General features: G+C 37.1%; 1 protein-coding gene across 2 annotated transcripts in view; it reads left to right on the top strand.

Moving 5' to 3' along the window:
* LOC311441428 (uncharacterized protein) overlaps window positions 1–22,842 on the top strand; it is a 225,271-nt gene that overhangs the window by 136,168 nt on the left and 66,261 nt on the right. Inside the window, exons 2-4 of one of the 2 annotated variants that reach the window (XR_014695934.1) lie at window positions 15,193–15,310; window positions 16,028–16,165; window positions 16,976–17,397. The exons of the other annotated variant lie outside the window; for it this stretch is intronic. The gene's annotated coding sequence lies outside the window, so the exon portion shown is untranslated. Of the gene's footprint in view, window positions 1–15,192; window positions 15,311–16,027; window positions 16,166–16,975; window positions 17,398–22,842 lie in introns of those variants that run through there. 2 annotated transcript variants of the gene reach the window in all.

Raw genomic sequence — 22,842 nt, 5'->3', positions numbered from 1 at the left:
TCACTGAGCTCTACATCTAAACGTCCTTTAAAGACCTCCAGGGATGGTGACGCCACCACTTCCCTGGGCAGCCCATTACAATGCCTAACAACCCTTTCAGTAAAGAAGTTCTTCCTAATATCCAACCTAAATCTCCTCTGGCGCAACTTTAGCCCTTTCCCCTGAATGGTTGAGACAAGTTTTCTATCTGTCTTAGTATGAAGTTGGAGAATCCAGCCTACCAAGAAAAAGGCATCTACATATCTAGGATGCATCTGCGCCTCTACAGAGTCTTTCTAAAGTATCTGACAGGCCACCTTGTCTTAGGCCAAGTCTTAGGAGAAACTGCCGTACTTGTGGTGGCTCTTCAACTTGTCATTTGTCTTGAGTGACAGTCAGTGTGAACCTAGGTAAGCCTGTGTTGCTCAGGTGGCCTTTAATAATCCTTATTACCCCTTTCCTGTAAGAAGGATAGATACTGAAAGGATATAAACTTGGTCCTGTATGTGGAAGAATTTAATGCCATAGACATGATTCAAGGCATGACATGGTTTCAAAATCATAGTAATACTATGCTTACCAGACCCAGTGTGTTTTGGGCATCTCTCTTCCCACAAATAGCCATACACAGGCTAGGATTATGGAACCAAGGTTCTGTTTTGCTGTAATCTGGAGGTAAACTGGTCCATCTTACTTTTTTTTTTTTTTTTTTTTTTTTTTTCCCCCCCCCAGTTCATTTGCACCAAATAATTATTTTTAAGGTGTAAACAAAATTTGCAAGGCAGTCTTTTTTTATTCAGGCCACTGGAAGGCATGTTACTCTTCTGTGTCTTCTGAATAAATCTGCAGAAATGTAGCTAGAACAGAATATTAGCAATGACTGTGAGACACTGAAAGTGTATATAGAAGTGATTCTCTAGACCAACTTTTGTAAAAGGCAGAAGCTTCAAGGATTTTTGCCTTGGAAAGTAAATGCTGCAGTGCATTTCGAGTTGAGGTTCAGGCTTTGCAAGTACATTCTTAGAGGAGTTCTTTATGAAAATGCTAATAATTTGAAAGATAGGGCAATCTCTCTCTCAAATAATATTGCCCATCATTATGGGATTTTTGTCTGGGTTGGTATCTTCAGATAGTTCAAATATTAAATAAATTGGCATTTTAACGTACAGGTACAACTATGTGCTTGGTTAATAGACAACAAGGATCAGCAGGAGATTTTTTAGTGAATTCTGTTTGGTTTGGATCATCTGAAGTCAACGAAAGGTAGACGGGAGATTTTGTTATGTTTATACCTTGTTATTAAATTTAAAATGAGATAAATGGAATACTGAGATTTTAATTTCTAGCATTCGCCATCCTGCTTTCTGAAAGGAGAAGGTGCATGTAGCTTAAATTTAAAAACTTAATGGAAAAAACAGTGAGCTGTGCAGAAATACTGACATCAAGTGCTTGACTTCACAATAAGCAAAAGAAACAGAATAAGACAAAACACATTAAACAAGTTGTTGCCAAAACAATTGAATTCAATGGGAATGGGATCCTGAGTTGCTGGATGTTATCCGCACAAGGTGAGAAGTGATGGGAGCAACAGCTAACATCTTATTATCTACGGGGCTGTACTAGTGAAGTATATTGCTGTTGTAGGACACCTTGTGCCACTTCATAATTTTTGCAAATCATTCTGTTATGTTTGGGAACACTTTTGTGTTTATTATTAGTCCAAACGGGAACAAGTATATTTATTAATTTATTGTCCTCTTCTAGTGGTAGATTTGTCCTTTGGTTTCTATTATTTTGTGCATTCTGAGCATTTCAACACTTCTAACATATTAGCTTGCTTGCTTTTGAGAGGTATCCTGGCAATGCAGAAATTTTTATAAGGGTCTCCAGGCTAATAAATGCCAGTTTAGCCTATTGCCATTTTGATAATATTGTTTCTCTAGAGAGTATTAGAAGGGTCAATTATGTCAGCTGTGATTGCTATTGTCATTTCAGCCTGGAGAGAGTGCACAAAGATGTGAGGCATTGAAAACAATATTAGTGTTCACTGCAAGGAATTGTATTCCTCTATTTATGGCATGGTCTTAATTTTAAAGGTCATATATTCTGTTAGCCTCTTGAAACACTCATACATGTGCGCACAGACAGAAGAGTAAGTAGGAGTGAGTTATAAACATATATCATCATGAATGCTGCAGATTTAGCACTGCATTTATAACGTGGGGATTTCTTTACTTACGGTGAGGTGCCACGAAGCTGGGGCTGGGGACTACTGCCCTATTCCAATGCACATGATTGTTTGGCAGGTCAAATGATCCGCATGCAAGAATACAGAGTATGTGCTGTGCATGCTGTTTGTTAGGCTGAAAGGCAGGCATTGAGCACACAAGGCACACGAGCTGCAGTTCTGTAATGTCATTGGTATTCTGAAAATTGATACAATCTGCTATTTACACAAATATCAAAAGAAAACAAAGGAAATTCAAAAAGCTTTCATTAAAAAAAAAAAAAAATGTGAAGTGCTACATCTACCTCAGTTTTGTTGGGAAAGTTTTTTTTTTTTTTTTTTTTAAAAAACACCACCACCAACAACAAAAAAACTGAATCCTTGGCAGTGAGATGTAATATGGACTAATGCAGAAGAATGCAAAAAGAGCATACAGTATTGAATTCAGTTTTAACTTCACGTATAAAAGACACAAGCATTTCTATGGGAAAGTAATTCTACTATAGGGACCATAAAAAAAAAAAAAATCTAGGCTGGTATAAAAACAAACTGGTGAAAAGAGCATAAAATATGATGGCGGTATTTATATGGCACTGTATTATATCTTGCTTTGAACAATCTGCTCAGTGATGCATCCGTTACCAAGACCCCAAGGTAGAAAGTGGAAAAAACAAAAAATGGAACTAAACAGAAATGAGAATGTCTTTGCTGCTGGGTTTTCAGTTACCTGATACTGTGCAGAGCAGGAACATGCTGAGCGCCTGGTGTTGTCCATCATCATGTACTCACAGAGCCATTGCGCAGCTGCATTATGCTTCCTGAGGCGTAGCTGTTCCCAAAACAGTCATAGAACTGGGTAGATGTCAGAGCATAGCAGGATGCAAGTCCTTCTAAAAGTGGTGGTAGAGCAAATATAGGGAAGGAGAACAAGGGAAAAACATGATAGAGAATTATATGAACAATCAAAATCTTCTGGCATTTCATTTCACTCTGATCTGTAGCAGACTAGTAGATGAATGAATACCTGCTGCAGTAAAAGGGCATGAAGGAACCAGCAGTACTTGCTCACACTTTGAAACATTGTGTATTTTTGACAGAGTTCCAGGATTTATAACTGTATATCCATCTGAATAATTAGTTGTGTGTGTTTTTTTTGTTGTTGTTTTGTTTGTTTGTTTGTGACTTAGCTGATGTTAGGAGGAACAATTCTGCAGCTTTCTTGCAATGGTGAGCTATTTCAGAAGCATTTGCAACAAACATCTGGGCCTGTAGTACTTGAATGATTCATCTTCTGATGTAGTCAGTACTGCAATTCTGTGCATTACAAGTGAACTGATATTCTTTTCCCACACTGCCTATATCTGGACATATAACCTGACAATACTGATGATATTCATCCTAATCAGGTAGGAAAATCAGACAAAAAACAATGTAGAAGTAAAACAAACAAACAAAAACAAACACCTGTTAAAAGGATATTATCAAAGCAAGACAGAAGGTAATCTTCCTTAAACTGAGAGCTCCCTGTTGCTTCCCACCACCTACTTAGTGTGTTGATGCAAGTCACTTGGAAGCTAAATATGGAGCAAATCCAGGTACATGGTTTTATAAACTTGCTGTTGGTAGCTAGCCTTTAGGTGGCAAATGTAATACTGTAAAAAATTGGACTAGATTTTCAGACCTTTTGGTTGCCTGAATCTTGATTAATCCCAGGCTCAGCCATTTATTCCAGTGCCTGAATGTGACATGCAGGGAGTATACATCTATTTACTTCCTAAGAACTGTCTGGCTTTCCAGAATGCAATCTGGCAGGTGTTTGGTGTGGCAATTTGAGGTTGGTGTCCCCTTTTGATATCTACATTGTGATTTAATAAGCTATTTAGGTAGATTTGAAGACATCAACTTTTACTTTTAACAACACATCCCATATTTTCAAAGGGTTAATACCAGCTGCTGATTCATTGTTATAAGTGTATTTTTGGTGACTTGCAGGCAAGTCACTGCTTAGGGATTATACTTATTATCCCCTTGATTTAGTTAGAATAAAAGCACCAGTGGCATTGCCAATGACCCAGATGTTTGAAAAAGCTACAGATTAAGCTGTTGAGGTCCTTACCTCCAAATCCCACAATATTACATTAGCACACATTCAGAAGCTGCAGAATTGGATTTAAATCCAGCTCTTGAACCCCTTTCATAATCTCATTTTGTACTTGGAGTGGTGAAAATAACAGTAATGCATCTCCTGCAAGAGTGACTCTGTGTACATTCTTCACATTAGAAAAGCTTTTAATAAAGTAAGTGCTTTGAGTGCAGAAGCATCTGTCCTTACTTTCTTTCAGCCTTGATAACAATGAAGAAAAAATTCAAAGAATTGCAACTTACTGTGGCCTGGAAAGTGGTAGAAAAGGGATATGGTTCTCTGACTTGCAACGTAATACAGTCTTCACATATTAAGACATCATTAAAGATTGATGATGTTTGCATTGTTCATGGTTACTTTCAATTTTTGTTGTGCATATGACTGTCAGATGGCATTGCAGATGAAGAGAGAGAGCAGTGATTACATCAATCTCAATTTTGATCCTAGATGCTCCCTTAAAAAAGTGGGGAAGGCAAATAATAGCTGCATGTATTTATAAAGGAATTCTGAAGAAGGTGAGTAGATCATGTGTTGAAGTTCCTCAGCAAGGGTCATTAATAAATGTAAATGCAATGGCTTACCTCCAAATCCATTTTGCTATGACACAGGCTTGGCACAATTCTTGTAAGGATGATGAATAGGCACTGCTATAAGAGAATGGACACTTAGCAGCGTGCGCTATGGGGATGCTACTGAAACATCAGCAAGTGCTAAGTTGGGTGGCACCTCATTGTGACTTACAGTGCTGATTTACCTCCTGGTGGTAGAATTAGAAAATAGGGGGGTTTCCAGTGCAGGTGATCTTTTTCAATGCTAATTTACCATCTGCTAGGAACAGGTGGTGTTTCCCTTCGAGCATACTTCACTTGTAAGGAAATGAAATGGTGAATTTTCCATTCCACGACATTTTTGTTCAAAGAAAAGTTGAGAATCTGCATAATTTCCAATGGGTATAGATACCTGCCAGAGAACTGCGACGTAAGTGGAGAAATACCTAATTTACAAGAGTTGATTCACTCAGAGCATAGAAAATTAGCTTTGACAAACTGTAAGGGGAGTTTCCAGGTATTACTGTTCCTGATGTGTTAGTTACAAATGTTTTTGGAATCCTGTAGCCTGAAATAAAATGCTGAGAAGAGGACCCTGATTTAGGATGTTATTCATCTGAATAAAAAGGCAGCCTTTTTACAGGCTGTTGTTTTACTTGTAGACAATATATGGAGGGCAAAGGTGGGGATTAAAGTTATAAAGTAACACAGGAAAGATTATCCATGAACTGTAGACAGCTAAGGCCAACTGCCCAAAGTCAAGTTTTTCTAAATTTTATTTATTTTTTTTAAACAGATTACATTCTTAGCAGATTATGACTATTATGAGTCACTCCAAACAGACACTGAAGGGACTAGTTCATCTCCTCTTTGGAGGACACTGTAAAGAAGAACAACAAAGCAATATGCATTGCTGTGTTGACTTGTGCTTGATTCACAAGCACTTTGCTCTACTTGAAATAGTAGGGTAATCTACTATGTTCAACAGAGATAAAGTAGAAAGAATTTGTATATATGCTGCAGCTAAATGAATCATAGAACCACAGAACAACCCATGTTGGAAGGGATTTCTAGGGATCATCAGGTCCAACTTTTTTTTGGGAAAAGGGAGCCTTGATCTAGCACCCTGGCTAATCACATTTTGAAAAGCTCCAGTGATGGGGATTGTACCGCATCCCTGGGGAGGTTGCTGAAATTATAGATTGTTCTCACTCTAAAAAAGTTATCTCCTTTTTCAATATGAAACATCTCCCAGTGCAACTTCTGCCTGTTGCCCCTTGTCTTCTCCAGGTGCCTCTTCGTGGAGAGAGAGCTTCTGTCCTCTTTGTAGGTACCCTGTGATTAGTTCTCCCCTGAGCTTTCTCTTCTCCAAGGTGAAAAGACCTAAGTCCTTCAGTCTTTCCCCACAGGACAGGTTCTCCAGTACTTAGATGATTTTTGTGGCCCTCCTTAGTCTCCTCTCCTGTCTGTTCACTATGTTTTTGAATTGTGGGGACTAGAACTGTACACAGTTCTCCAGATGTGGTGTAACAAGTGCTGAGTAGAGTGGTATGATCAAATCTCTATGTCTAGGTCTACTAGTAATCCACTGCAGGTGCAGCCCAGGATCTGATTTGCCTTTTTTGTCCACTGCTGACTCAGTCTCAGCTACTCCTCCAGGACTCCCAGGTCACTTTCAGCAAGGCCGCTTCTTAACTACATGGATCCTAGCCTGTACTGGGCTCCTTGGTTATGTCATCACAGGTGCAGGACCTTGCACTTGTCTTTGTTAGTCTTCATACAGGTTTTACTAGTGTACTCAACTGCCTGTTGAGGTCTTTCTTCAAGATGTCTCCCCCTTCAGATGTGTCTGCCTTACCACCCAGCTTAATGTTACCAGAAAATGTAGTGAGGGTGCTTTCAATCCCGTCATCCATATCATTTATGGTGATGCTGAAATGAAAGCTGCTTGCTTCTGCTGTGTTGGCATTTGGACAAGTTGAGCAGAGGGTTGAAGTGTGTGGCCAACCTGGATAGTGTCAATGGAGTGTATGCATAGCTTAGTTGTCTTGCTTGGCTTTGCCCTGTCTTAATGCTATTTTCTCTTTTCTTCTCCACACATCTCTTCTCAGTTGTTCAGATGAAGCTATAGGGAGCATACTCTAGCAAACAGCTGGTCTGAAGAGCTGCAAAGCTATCTGAGCAGCACACTATTTCTTTGGGCTGTGCCCTCTTTCCTTCCAGAGGACAGTAAGCAGGTGTTGCTTTCATATTGAATCTGTGTCTTAGCAATTCATTTGTTAATTCACTTCCTTATAACATGGATTTTCTTTTGAGTGAAAATAGGTCAGAAATGATATGAATGATGAAAAAGCAAAGCTGGAAGTACAACTCCTTTATTTCTATTTCATTTTAGATTATGTTTAATGTTTTGCTTGTGACTGTAGCATATTAATTGTCTGTATTAGACAAAAGCTGTGAGCTACCGGAAGCTGTCTTAACTGAATCAGACTATGACACAGGTACTTGCCTCTAAAGAAGGGTATGCAAGAAATCTCTTAAAAGTTAGAGGTGGCAAAACTCACTTCCTTGGCGTTTGTACCCTGGTCTGTGCTATCAGTGACCAGTTTAAGGCTTGAAAAAGGAAATGTTCCCTTCTGAGATTTTTTTTCTCAGTGTTGGCTATCTGTCAATATTCACGATTAGGCATTAATGGTCAATTAAGTGGTATGAAGACCAGGTAATTGTTTTAACCCGTGTAGATAGATATGCATTAAGCTTGAAAGTCTTCTACCGTTAGTTTGATAAATGTGTTTTTTCCTAAGAGGTGTCCTCCCCAACTCAGGAATGTTAAAATATGGAGTTTAAACTACTGAAGGAGAAAAATGTAAGAAAACATTCAGATGCTAGAATATTATTTGAAAGAACACAGCTTTTTATTTTAGTTTTCTTTGTGTCACCATTAAGGTTACACTAATAGTATCTGTGTCTAGCTTTGATTCAGTGTTTCAGCTGCAGATAGAAGCTATTACGGAAGTGTGTTTACAGGAGCACCAGAAGTCTAGCCCTTCTAAAGGCCCTTTCTTTCCCTTATACCACCAGTCAGTATGATCCAGAAGGTTTTTCCTAGTCTGCAAATTCTGTGGGCTCATGTGAAGGGGCAATGGTTTTGGCACATATTATAATTCTGGCCTTCTCATTTTGGAAGAAATTAGCTTCAGAGCTTGTGCTGCCATGAAGGCGCAGGAACTGCAGACTCCTGCCAGAATGTGTAATGAGGGAGACTTGTGCCAACTACTCGAGGGCAAACAATCCAGTTCTGAAATAATGATACCCAAAATGAGATCTCTGTTAATAAATGTGTCTAGGCATTTAAAGTCAAATTCTTATTTAAATTAAGGGAAGCACTCAAGGTTTACATTAGGCTTTTTTTTTTTTTTTTTCCTTTTTAGTATTTTTTTTTTCTTCAAGTAGAGTAGTCAGATGAGACTGACACATGCGGTTGGAAATTCTGTGTAGCGTGGCTTAGTTGTAAATGTTTAATTCTGTGTGTATGGGAGGGATTTGTTTTTAATAAAAATGTTGTTGACTTTTACACTTTTCCTTCCCTTATTTTTGTTCAGTATTACAGATGTTTTTACTATTCTATGCTGTTCAAGTTGATAATTAATTAAATCTTTAATAGGCTACCGAAATATAATGCTTGCTTTTAATTCTTTCAGTCTGGGTTTTTGTCCCGTACTAGTGATCCAACTTTCCTTCATAAAGCACTTTCATTTATTTCATTCATTGGCAGAGAACCTAATGTGGTGTTTACATCAATTTACTAAATAAAATACCACATGAGGATTAAAAATAATTTAGCTGTTTCTTATCTGAGTTGGAAAGAAGTATAAAAACCCACACTATGGAAAGTTTGAGATCACTTCAGATATATTTTTCCACAGTTGTTGCTAATTCTTCAGAATGCATCACAGTATTTGTGCAGGTATGTTATATCTCCTGAACACATACCATAATCACAGGCAATGCTTTCAGGATGAAGATGTCAGCTTCCTGTCATGAGGGAGATATTTTAAATGTGCAAGCAGAACTAGTAGTGTTATGTTATAGATAGCACATGAATTACTTAAAAAGGAAGAGTGTTGTAAACAAGGAGCCTAGTCCTTTCTTCTTCACTCTAAAATCCATGATACTGTGCATTTAAATAAATGGTTAATTTTGAACATTCACTGAACTCTTTTATGTAGTTACACTCTTTAGCACATTACAGAAAACTAGTAACGAAGGATTAAGTAACATTGCAAGTAGGAAAACTGAGGTTAAGTGACTTTTTCAAACGCATGCTATTCAGCTACTCTAGATGTTTTAATTGGTAATTGCACCATCAATGAAAGTAGTATGTGCTTTTTATTTTCAACTGGTATGTTGCTACTTGTTTTGGCTTTGATTGGGCACTGTCAGGGGAAATGCTATTTTGAGAAGCCATCTTGCAAAATTTCATGTTGGATTTAAATCACAAAGCTGTCGAGTCAGAAAATCATCCCAAATTTGATGTGTCTACCCTTCAAAAAATTAACTTCATCGATTATCTGAAAATACATCTGAAGTGTATTGTTGTTGGGTGTAGCTTGTCTTAAAACAAAGTGTTTCTTAGATGAGCTGCATTAACAATGTGCTCTGTCCATTTTGAAGGACAATACGTAAGTCCAAGCCATTGCTAAAAGAGTGATTGAGGAGTACGACAATGTAGCTGACAAACTGTGGCAATCTGATGACATCTGTTTTCCCTTTGGGTAGATTACTTAATTATTTAAATCCCTGCTGTATTATGGCTTTTTCCCCTCCTGTTGGTTTCTCTTTTCTCTTTCTCTATTTTCTGTTTTAATTAATAGGAAATAAAAATGTTCCTCCCCACACAGTTTTCTGGAGCATGTATGTTTGTATGTCATAAATGGAGAAAGTTGGTACATGCAAAACATGTAGCATTAGAGGTTATCGTGATTTTCAGACGGTGAACTTGAATATCTGATTTTCATTTAAAGGCTTGACTATCAAAAATGCTGGGATTAGTTCAAAGAGTTTAAATGGAACACATGGAAAAGTCCCTTTCAAACAAGTGGAGAGGTGAATAGAAATGCATCAATTCCAATCAGTTTTGGAGTTGTATCTGAAAGTGGTACAATTTGTAATTGCTAGAGTACATGTTACTGGTTAAATATAGTGATGTGTTCATGATTAAATCATGAACCATTATTTTACAGTTTTAAATCCCAGAACTGTTTTCTGAGTTGTAATTTCCAGTTACAGTATTGTCTCTGAATTTCTAGGTTTTGAGGAAATATTTCTAGCATTTACATGTATGTTCCTTGAAGTGAGTAGAAAAAAACAGTGAAGGGAAGGATAGTCTGATTGCCCTGTAATTGATTTAGGACACCACCAAAGCAGAGGCAGCAGAAAATTGTGTAGAGTCTTTCGAGGTTTGTGGCTTAAAGAAAGGGGAAAAAAATCCCTCTGAGCAGAAGAGGTCTTGGGGGAGCACTGCATTTAGCATATGGGTTCAGATCTTTACGTAACAGATTAAATAGTTTGAGAAGCCTGGTCTCCCACAGTGATGGTGTGCTTTGTCTGTGATGTCCTCCTCGGAGAAAATGTATTCCAGATATATCATGAATGGGGCAATGGTAGAGTAAAGAATACTCAGCTGCAGTTACTTCCCTGTTTTCTGTTCATAGGTCAGGATGTCAAGAACCTGAGTCCAATGGGAGCAATGGGGAATCTAGGGTGATCTCTCATCCTCTCTTGTGCTATAATCCACTACAGACAGCATTTTTGGTACTCACGATCTCTGTTTCCAAGCAGTACAAACAGTTCTCTGTAGCAAAGCAGAAGCTAGAGCAGACAAATCTGGATTTTCAGATTTGCAGGCAGAGGACAGATTTGCAGGAAAGGCCTGAAAACTGGGTTTGGTCCAGATTGCTGTGGCAGCGCTTTATACTAGCTCTTAATATCCTTTCACACTGAGTTGCACAGCCCTGGTGGAGCAGGTGGTGATGCTGGTATGGGATACAGCAAAGCTGCCACATCTTGTGTTATAAGAGCCAGTGATCCTCCTCCATGAAACACTTTACACTGAGGAAAGTGAAACTAACAGACTGGCTAATTGCTCAGAGGGTATGACAACGGGGGGCACCAATCAAGGGGCAGCAATGCTGAACGTGCAGGCACTGGTGTACAGTTAACAGAGCTCTTGTTACTGTAGAGCACATAAATTGGATACGGACAGAAGGAAAGGGAAGGAGAGGAGAAATGAGGAGGATATCTTGAAAAGGGAAACTCAGAGTGAATACTAAGGAAAGCTGTGGGTTCCTAAAATCCTTAGAGTCTGACTTGCATTGGTGGTTTTAGGCTTTATCTTTATTTGTTAGGTCAATTTTAAGGAGGCAACAACTTGCTCTTCTGTTAAGGCTATATATAGAATCCTTTCTGCCTCTTGACCCTTCATCCCCTCATCACATGTATTTTTTCTTTAACAAGATCCATTGAGACAGGAAATATCAATTGAACTTTTCTTGACTTAAGTGTCTAAGAGCGTCTTTGCTTAGAAATCTGATAAAAGCAGTCATTAAGTTGAAGAAAGAAGTTTAGTCAGACCTATGAAATATCTTTCCAGTGAATGAAACTTTAAATGAGTGATGAAATGAATGAACTAAAAAGAACTGAGGTAGAATGTTGGTTACAAGCAAAAATTATTATTCCTAAACAGGTTAAAGTGACCACAAGTTCAAACTAGGAAGAACAGGAAAAAATGAAAATGCTTCTTGCTTCTTTTCCTGTCTTTACAGACAAATAATTTTCACTAAATTAACTATCCTATAAATTAATATCTATTATCAGGATAATTTTTTTTTTTCATAATAATAATTTGACTATGGAAGTCAGCTGCCAGATGTTTAATGATTTGGTCAGACAGTAAGAGACAAATACACCATATGTTTGACTCATTCATGTTGTACGATTTGCTTGCTCCATTCTTTTTTTTTTTTTTTTTTTTTTACTGCATTAATATTATAAGTCTGTGGAAAAAACAATCTTATCCAAAAAATAAGGAAGTGAGGGAAAAGGAGGAAACAAACAAACAAACACAACAAAACACAAACACATACTAAGTAACAGCATAATAACAGGTGTTTGAATACTTGGTTTATCACTCTCATGACTTTCCAGTCAAGGAGTCTGGGAAGCAGGTATTACCTGAACCAGTAAGGTCACTACTGACCTAATGCATTGGCTTGTTTGTATTGAATTTCTTAAAGCTTGTTTAGTTGATTTATTGGTAGTTCCTATTGGTAGTTATTATCTAAAACCTTGGAGAAAGATGTGACTTGCTCAGATAATGTCCAGTAAAGCTGCACCAAGGAATGTGTACACTTTTTTAAAGCTGGCTGAAAAAAATTCCAATGATGGAAATTTGTCCTCCTCTTGGATTTGAATCTGTGACCTTCAGAACATGTAGTCAGTGAAAGTTATGATAAAACAGCATTTTTTGAGAGGCTGAGAGTTCAGAGCTCATGAAAGTTTTTGAGGCTACATGTCTATTTATCTAACAAAGGCAGGCAGCTGGGAATAATTCCTTTGTTTTTGTTTGCCAAGCTTCTGGTATAAAGATTCACTGATTTTTATTATGACAAAGAAACTATCTTTTTGGACAATAAGCACTTCAGGGGCTTTGATGTACTGAAGATGTTTCTGAAATACCCTAATGTATGAAGATGATAGCTTTCTCTACTGAAGAATTCTCCAAACGCAAAGTACGTTAATCTAGTTACATTAGTCAACGATGACCAAAATATTCTAGTGAATCATCTAAAAAGTAAATCTGTGAATACACTTATATCGTTGATAAATCCTTTATATATATATATATATATACATATATATATATATATGTATATATATATATATATAAAGATGTGTCTGTGTGTTTGTAAACATACTGTATATTTGCACTTAATAGTATGCTCTCCCAAGTTAATTTCCCTCCTCTTGTTCCAGCATCGGTATTTCACTGATTGTTGAAAATGTTTGTGTCACTTTTTCATCCATGCCGTGTTGGATTTTGCTTATTTATTTATTTACTTTTTAAATGTAAAAACTGCTAAAATGTTAACAGTGCTTGCATTGGATTGGTGTGTTGCTTCCTAAGCAGGAGTTTGGATTCTGTCCAGTAGCAAGCTGGCTGGGGAAGCAGAAAAAAAATATGAATAACCGGATGTATACATATGTATGAGGTCTTCAAACAGTGTTATGTAGTGATGACAATACTCAACTGTAGTTATGATGAGCAGAGATTTGGGGAATGTGCCATTCAGCCTTAACTTCAAAGGGAGAGAGACATTAACTACCAAGGAGTGTTATGATCCAGAAAGGTTCATAACTGAAACAGGACTTTTTTGTGTCATTGCTTAAATTACCTGAAAAAAAGAATTCTTAGATGCTTTTGAGATTTGGCATTAGTCCCAGATTAGTTGATTCCTCCATCCCCACCTCTGTAGAGTAATGCCTCAGAAATTATGCCTCCTTGATCTGTTTTGTTTTGGATTAGACACAAAAATTCTGTTCATTTGTGGCATGTAAAGTCACTTGTGCATGTTTTGCAGCACAAGCCAGGAGGTATTAGCATTAATACCAGGAGCTCAGAGACGTAGAGTGCCATTACAGCTGTGTTCCTCATGCTGAGGTGGCAGTGGCTCAGGGTGAGTTCCCTATCCAATTGTCACGCACTTGCAAAGAGACAGATAAAATTTAGGACAGCCCCTTGGAAAGCCCTGTTTGCAGTTTATGAACTATTTTCTGTCCCTTCTCATTCATTTCTCTACATTTCTCAGTCCTGTCTTGGTTTATAGGGAGTGACTGTGTGTTGTTTTTTTTTTTTTTTCTGTATATGGAAAAAAAAAATATATTTTTTATTTCCACATTAGAAATTTAATTATGTTACTACAATCCCAATAAAGTGTTAAAGGATTGCCAGAAAATGCAAGTGGAATACAAAAAAGAGGGAGAGAGGAGAAAAGGAAGGCCAGGCAATGGGAGACAGTGTAAGCTAAAGTTTCAGCAGTCTGAGGCTGCCTTATTCCTGAAGCTGATAGGAAATAAAGCTGCATCCAGTTAATAATGTTCCTAGAGGAATCTAACCTAATAATTTAGGGTGAAAATGTAGTCTACCTAATAAATTAATATTAATTAAGTGCTATACCACTGTGTCAGACAGGCAAAGGGCTGGTCTATACTGTTACAGAGAGTTACACAATTTGAAATTTACTTTGCATGCCTGTGTTATAGAGGAAAATTTTACTTAGATCATTCCTCACAGTTGCTGAGAAGTTGAGACAGGTTCTGCATAAATCTGGGGGGAGAGAACTGGAGAACTTGCAGCATGACTGAGCCAGTACCGGGTGTGATCTGCTTCATAGAATCCACAGGTGAGAAAGCTGAGAAAAAGTAGAGATGCTTATGTAAGGCACAGATACTGCTTTACAGAGACACAGAGTAGCAATACAGCTTGTGTATGGTCATACCCTAACAGCCTTCCTCTCATAGAGAAAGCAGTATGTATGTATGTTGGCAGAAGTAGGCAAGGAACATGTCTCTGTATGATACCCCAAGGAAGCTACCTGCTTGCTTTGGATGTCGTTTCAGGGAAGATTAAACTGACATCTCCTGTGATCAGAAAAAGAACATTTGCTGGGAAACTAGGACCTGGGGGAATTTGCCACATGATAACATCATCTTTCGTATGTGATTCTGGTGTCTTCAAGTCAAATTGTAGTCAGTTATTTGACAGATCTGAAAATAGAACATCGTCCTCCAAATGCATATGATTTGCCTTTGTAATATGGATGAGAATTATTGCATATCAATCAATGTTCCACCCCAGCTTCCTTGTAGCTCACCTAGTTCTTCAGTGGGAAAGGCAGATGAAACACTCAAGTCCAGTAAAAAGCCAAAGTATTTTGTTAACCTTTCACTAGGGTAATAAATTGTAGTGCAAAAGAGCAAATAGAGATAAGGCATTGTTAGCAACGTGTTCCAAAATTAGTAAAATGTTGCCAATAAAACTTTAGCTTAAGCATTGTCCCTGGATGTGATTTAAGTGAATTTCAGTGTATGCTGCATCATTTCCTTTTACAAATTGCAGAGCAGAAACTCCTTTCACGTGGCACCAGTCAGACATTTTTTGATCTCATCATCAGGATCCCAACTGCGTTTATAGTGCTGTTGCTTGCTTTTGCCTTTTTTTTTTTTTTTTTTTGTAGCTGATCTGTGAACGAGGCTGGCAGCAGTGTTTTGTGAACGCTGGAGTTACTGATGGCACTGGGGTGTTATTGAATGCAGATGTCACAGTGAGAGGCCATTGGCATTAAGGAAATTCATGTATGTAAATGAAAGCAATTAAGAATCTAATCATGGGAATGAAATTTTCCTCCCTTACTCTAGTGATGAAAGACCTGTATGTATTTACAGCTCTCGTAACTCATAATGTGCAAGTCCTTTGGCCTCAGCAATAAAAACTCTTATAGTCCAAGTATGAAGAAAGTTGCTCTTGTTTATATGGCTTTCACTTTAGTCCTTCCTCTACTTCTAATGAATTTGTATGTCTCTCACATATTCCTTGAGCTGATTAGTTAAAGTATTTAAAACAATAGGCTCAGAATGGTGTAATCTTGAATAAATAGGGTCTTGAATATAAATATTCAATCCATAATACTGAGGATAGAATGATAAGAAACTTTTTTTCCCCCTATTGTTCACCTTGGTGGTAGATGGATTCTCAAGGATGAGAAGAAGGAAAAAAGAAGTCCGAGTTGTTTCTTGTCAGTTAAAGTGAGCTGACTCTATATCTTATCAGCATTCTGCAGAGACACCCAAGTCTGTTCATCTTGTTCTTTAACAAGTGATTGATCTAGACCTGAGAACTGAGGAAAGCATGTAAAGTGCTAAAACAAACAAATGGAGGTAGAAGGATTGATTGTGCTGTGCTGCAGTGATTTTATGCAAGTGTTTTTTATCCTTTAGAGACTTCTAGCTTTTGAATTCAATAGAGGCTTATAGAGGTTCAAATCATTAAAACCTTTATTTAATTTCAATTAGTGATGCGCTGACCTGTTTGAGGAAAAGTTTGGAGGTGGAAAATCTTGGTGTATTTGCGTATTGGCATGGTGCTAGCTGACTGTTTGCAAGGTTTTCAGTGGATTTTTATGAAGACTGTGACCTGAACAGTTTTTCCAGGTAAGGAGTTTGAGTAGCATATGTGAGATGTGTGTTAATCCCTTTAGTGCTGATGAAAATCCTGGATATCCTCACTGTAGCAATGTGTCCTTTTGCAATAATCTCTTATGCTTGGCTGCCAAGAGCAAAAGCTGCCATAGTTGTTAGACCCATTTGCATGAATTGTTTGAGAAATTGTTGAAGTTGTAATTTGCTGTGGACAATCAGTAGCAACCTATTTTCCTAATTCTGAGTTTTGGAAAGCCATATTGTCCTACAAAAGCTAGCCTACAGCTGTGGCCAAAATGGACGGGGGAAAGAATGAGACTGAGCAGTCTTGTGAAAGATCTGGCATGGCTTTTAGGAGAATTACATCTGTTACTCTAAGGAAGAGTCAAAAAACAAATTCTATACTTCTGTGTAAAGTTCAAAGGAAATTTTTTTTTTCCTTCTTCTGTAATAGAATGCTGTGCAGTTTGTATGAGAAACTCCAAAAAACACAATAGTTGTAGTCAAACTGTTCAAAGATGATATTGAGCCATGGATGGATAAAGTTGTCCTTACTTCAGCAAACTGAAATAACCTTTCATTGTAGCCTGTGGAAATGGCTGACATTTTTTGAAAATTCTTTTTCAGTCTTTGTAATTTCTGACACAGATTTCTGTGTTTGCAGACCTTACACAGTAATTGTTACTGAGTTCAACTGTGCATTTGAGCTTTACTTTACTTTTCTCAAATCTTTACTTTGAGAAGTAAAGAGGAGAACATGAATTGAGGAAGTAAAAGGACAGCTCAGGTTTGAATACAAATGGCTTCTCCTTTACTGTACAGGTGAATTATAGATCTGGAACTGGAGGGAGGGAAATCCTGTTCCGTGGACAGAGCAACTTCTCGAAAATAGAGCTGCCTCCCATAGTTGCTGTTTGACTACAGGAATAACCTGCACTGCGTAAAATGTGGCCAGTGGTTTCAGAGAGATAACAGAAGACAGAGAAAGAGAGGAGTTATATTTAGCATATGTAAGAAAAGATAAAATCACATTAATAGAGTAAATGAAGAGGAAAATAAGGCAGGGTAAAGGTTAGCAAATGAGAGAATGCTGTGAACAAAGATACCAAATAAGCTTAGAGATTCAAAGTTACTTTTTCCCCCTGTGTTCTTAAAATGATTTCACCTACACACATAAAGTGCATTCTTTCAATATGCTGTCTAAATGCCAAAACTATGAAATACACATTGACAACCACAGTAAAGCATCTGGTCTTATTTATGTGCAGCATAAGAGAAGTCCTTTCAATGTACTTGAACTGCAGGTTACACAAACTGTATGAAGTTGGGTACAAAAGCAGCGGCATTTTAGAGTTTTCAGTCTTAAAAAGGAATCAAAACTCTGCAATGCAGCGATCAACTGATTTGCTTGTCCAGTCCATTTGGTATCTTGATGTGTTGCAAGTAAGCACTTGTACTTTTGTACTCATGGATTGCACCCTGTAATGGAAAGCTCACAATTTAATCTTAAGTCTGATTCCTTCTGCTTTAAGAAAGGTTTGGAGGAAGTATTTCTCATATCATGTCATGATCTCTTTATTACTAATCATTAATAACAAAGGGTCAAAATCAGTGTTGTCATCAGTTTAATGACTGCCACAATATTATCCAGTATCTTGCTGATCTGTGGTGAATTTCAAGACTTAAGAATTAGAATGTAAACATATTTTACACTAAACTTTCTTGTTAGTGCTTAGCTTATGTAAAAAGCATAACAAGTAGCTGGTATCAAAACTTACTCTTAAAATTGAAGGTCATTTTTCTTCACTGCTAAACACCGGTCCAATCATCTTAGTCCACTTGAATGACAGAAATATTTTAAGACAAAATTTAACTATGGTTAAGAACATAAAAGTTGGCAGCAGGATAAGGCACTGAATACAGAAGATGACTGAGTCTGAAGAGATCATTGAAGATGTTTTGTAATAATTACAGTTGTGTTTTATAAAGCAGAGGATATTTTGGCAGACAAACACTGGAACTTTAAAAACTGATGGTATTTTCCAGTGAGGACTAGCAGAATTTATCATATGTCCACTGAACTAACTAGCAAAACAAACATACATAACTTTGCTGCTCAAGGTGTTATTCATCATCTGAATGACAGGGGAGTTGAATTCTATAGATAGACATTTTTCATAAGAATTTTAATTTGGGGAATATTTTCCTCCAACTGATATTCTCTCATGGATAAACATTTAGCAGTCATGTCAACTGCAAAAAATTTAAACTGACAACTGTAATTTTTTTACTTTTTTTTTTTTTTTTTTTTTTAGTTTTGAAATAGCATTAAAGCTAGATGAAATTAAAGCTTTGTTTTATAAGTTTATTTGCCAGGAAAAGCAAGAGGTAGTATTGCAAACTAATTTTGTTTTAATTTAATTAAGTTTACTGTTTTCTTAATTAATTCCTAACCATTAAAAAAAATAAAAAGTTGCTATTATCAGCGCATTGTTTTCCTTGCTAAAAGTTCTATATCTGCTTCTCTTTTACGTGTTATGAATGTGCTTTTCCTTTCAATTGCCAAGGCGATTGGCTGTTTTAACATTAAGTGTTTTTCATTGTGCTGTTGTTTGCTCTCTGTTTTTGTAGTCTAAAATGTAGGCAGGCCTCTTTCAGACTTCACTTGCTGTTTCCAAAGTCCTTCAAAAAATAACAACTAAAATCTTCAAACAAATAAAACACAGAATTCATTCACTTAATTTGTAACAATAATAGCTCTGGTTATAAATGATGCATGAAACAATGAGAAAATTAATACTGACCTGCTGCTGGTCATGAAAGTAAGTCAGATTCAGGTTCGTCATACAATGATGAGCATGTGAGGATTTTTAAGGGGTGTGTGTGTGTGTGTGTCAGTAGAAGTATTTTAATATCAGTTAATCAGTGAAGGAGTTTTATGTATTGTTTTCTGTTTGCATAGCCACTTTCAATTTTAGGCTGCTTGCATGCCTTTCAAATAAGCAGAATATACTAATTTTAAAAGTAAATTTTTGAACCTCCAAGAAGGAAGACTTTGTTAAATCCCTAGCAAAGAAAGGAAACTAATTTACTAGTGCCAGCAGTCCTAGAGGTTGTACTTCACTGTTCCTATGACAAGACATAAGAAAACAAGTCTAATGATCAAAGTCATAAATACACATTCTGAAGCTAATTGGAGACCAATTCTATTCAGTTATCAGAAAGATCCCTGCAAATAAGAAGCTTAAATACAAACAATTAAATAAAAAATACAGATAAAATTCTAAACTGAAAGGGGAGCAATATATAAAAGGAACAGCTACAATGTTGCTGGAGATTACAGCATAAAGGATTGATAAAACCAAGGAATGAGAAGATTCAAGCAATCCTGCCAAAACAAGAAGATATCTCTTAATATTGCATAGCTAAAATTTTTGTATTCGTAAATTAGTAAGGGTTCTGCATGCTGTCAACAAACCTCCTAGAAATAGTTACCACCTTCCTTCCTTCCTCTGTGGCATTTGAAGAATACTTTAAAACAAAACAAAGCCTATGTAACATTAAATACTGTATTTTGTGTACAATAAAATTTAATATTTTATACATTTGTTTTATATAAACACATGCATCCTAGCAATTTTCTGGTTGTACATCAATTCAATAATGCAGGTGGACTGTGTTATTCATGATCTAGTATGTGGCAAAAACTGTGGAAGAGGAGTTGTCTGAAACTCAGTCCAGATGAAGTGAGGAGATATCTAGAAACTGCAAAGAGGAGGATGGTATTACTTTTTCCAAGCAGTATTTTTTTGAGATGAGCATCGTTCAGTTGCTGTATATCAGGGTCTGGATGGTGTGTTATGTGGTATTTCCTGAAAAGTAGCAAAGTATTTCTTTAGCTGAGGTGGGTTTGTTTCGTCCAGTGCTTTATTGCCTGCTGGCGGGCTGTCCTCAGCATATTGCTTGTTTGATTGGAGCTACCAAGCTATCTCTACACAGCATTGTGTTTTTCTACACACAGTCTCTCTTCACTGTTTCTGAAATTGTCTTGCTCTGGAAATCGGTGTGTGTTAGTACATACTGAGGGAGTGGAGCTGCACCAAACTACATCAGCAGAGATTTGTTCTGTAGCACTTTAGTTTTCTGTATAGTATGAAATCACATCTTTATAAGGCAGAATATTAATAAAAAATAAAAAAAAAGAAACATAATTTTTAAAAAATGAAGTAGCATGAAGTTATCCCCTAATTTGTGACTAAATAAACATAAATATTGCTTATGGATAACATTTGAATCCTTTTCTTTATGACTATGACAGACTTGTTTATACATGCACCAGTGTTGTTTCAGCTGTAGTCATCTTTCCTGTGCACTTTTAAAATAAATGACTCTACAGATTTTGGAGCAGTTTTAAGCGATTTTAAGTCCCTACAATATTAGACGTGCATGTCAGTAAGTTGTTACTGACATAACAGAGCTGTTAAACAGCGTAAATGCCAAATTGCAGGACTGCCAGAAATTTAGTTTGATCCCTTTTTTTCTTTTATCAAAAGTAACAATACTGCTGTGATAAGTGGTTTCAGATTGCTTTAAGAACTGATTTCAAGGAGAAACACTAAGGAAGCGAGGTTTTACAGACAAACTGTGAGGTATGTCCTGAAAATGCAGTTCCATGTCGCATACTTTTATTAGACTATCTCAATAAAATTAGCAGAGTAGTTTTTCTGGGCACAAGATTCACTTCTTCGGGTCAGAACCATGGTAAATACATGGTATCTCCTGACAAAAAGAGGCAGGTGCTCTCCTGAAGTTGTCTCAGGCAGCTACTCAGGCATATGCTTGCAATACTGTATGGCTCTGTTTCAGTTATTCATTAGAGTTGTTCTTTGGGGTGAGTGGGTCAGGAATTTCAATCCTTTGGTTTGGATCAGGTTCAGGTCAGTGAAAACTTTAAGTGACCTGACCCAGCCATGAACCAAAGATAGTCCCAGAAGTTTCCCTTGAGATGGAAACTGGACACCTGATGATGTTTATCTACTGGTGACACAGTATGGGTTTCTAGATAACATATGACATTGTGGGGTGCTCATGATCACAAACCCTTGTCTGGATTAAAAAAAAAAAAAAAAAGGACCTTTTGCTGAATTTGGTAAAGTTGCTAGTCACATTGTCAGTTGCTTTTAGTTCACTTTAATGGGTCTGGGAACCTGTAATTTTAGCAATGTGTCCCAAGCCTTTTATCTCAACTTGATCTATTTTTAAATGTTTTTATTTTCACAGCTAATTTGCAGATTCTCAGAGTATAAACTTACCATCTAGAACCACAATACCACATGGCTTTATGGTTTCATTGATTAGTTTCACCTTATTACCTTTAATTTATTAGGAGAAAAAGGAAAGTTCTTATATGCCATAGGTCATATAATTGAGATCAAAACAACAAAGATAAGTGCTGCTGCTGCATTATAAGGGGGAACCAAGCCAAGGATTGTGTGTGCATTTAAGTCTGTGCACTATTGTTGGTTCAGCTTAGCCTGAACAAAACCAGCTTTCTCTTATCTTCTTGCTTACTGTTGTTTTTATCTGCCTACCCAAATTCCTACCTGGGCACTAAGATTATCTTCAAGAATATCCTGAAATATTTCATATGTACTGTAAGACAAAAGGATGAATGATTAAAAATACAGGTTGCATTATTCAAGATTGTAGACATCAAGAGACACTTAGGAAGGTTCTCCTTGCCAAAGAGGCCCAGGTACCTGAAAGGCAGAGAAACTTACCCTCTCCGTTACAACTTTGGCTATTTCTACAAAATTATTAAAATAATGTGAAAACACTGCAAAATGTTTACCATTTTCCCCCCAATTAATCCCCAATCTTACTTCTTAAATTCCCTATTACTAACAGCTGTAGGGCATCTGGTAGCATCTGTTGGTGTGTGGTGTTTGTTTGTAGCCAGTTGAGTTGGCTTACTAACAGAATTTGCCCTGTTGTCCAGGTAGTGCTGACCTGCAGATCTGTGCACTCCACAGAGCACTAAGTATCACTGGCAAGCTTCGATGGAAGTCTCCTTTTGTCTCCCACTGGAAATGAGATTGTATTTCATCCCCTAAACACAGAAAATGAGCATTCCGCCCCTTTGCACGACTTCCTCTTATTTTACGTGCCCACCAATCTGTGTATGCACAGCTGCCACTAGAACATTGGTGATAGAGGCTCCCCTGATGTGGGGGATTTCTCCACCCCTTTTAATTCAAAACAGTGAAGAAGTAGATGTTACTATATAATTCACACTTCCTCTTCATTTGTGGCTTCAGAGAATGACAAACACAACCTTCATCAATAGCCCAGTGCAAAGAATCTGCACGATGAGAACTGTAATTGCCTGTAGGGGAGAGAAATCAAGGTAAAACATGACACCAAACCTCCTCTGTGTTTAAAGAAATGAAGGGAAGCATGAGGGCATAAAGTTTTATTTCTTAACCAGATTATTTTTTTGCAAAGCTTGCGTTACCACAAAGACCAAAGATTGATAGTCCTTATCATGGTTAACCTAGTTTGTAACCTCTCCCTTTAAATTCATCCAGATCAGACATTAATAATAAGCCTTCTAAGATAAGTAGAGATGGATGTTTTATTAAGATAAATAAGATGGATGTTTCAGGGCATAGCACTGCAGAACAAGTTTC

Source organism: Aythya ferina, assembly GCF_964211825.1.
Source record: "Aythya ferina genome assembly, chromosome: 9".
NCBI classification, from domain to species: Eukaryota; Metazoa; Chordata; class Aves; order Anseriformes; family Anatidae; genus Aythya; species Aythya ferina.
The sequence above is the reverse complement of the archived record's forward strand: the minus strand, read 5'-3'. Positions and strand labels throughout refer to the sequence as shown.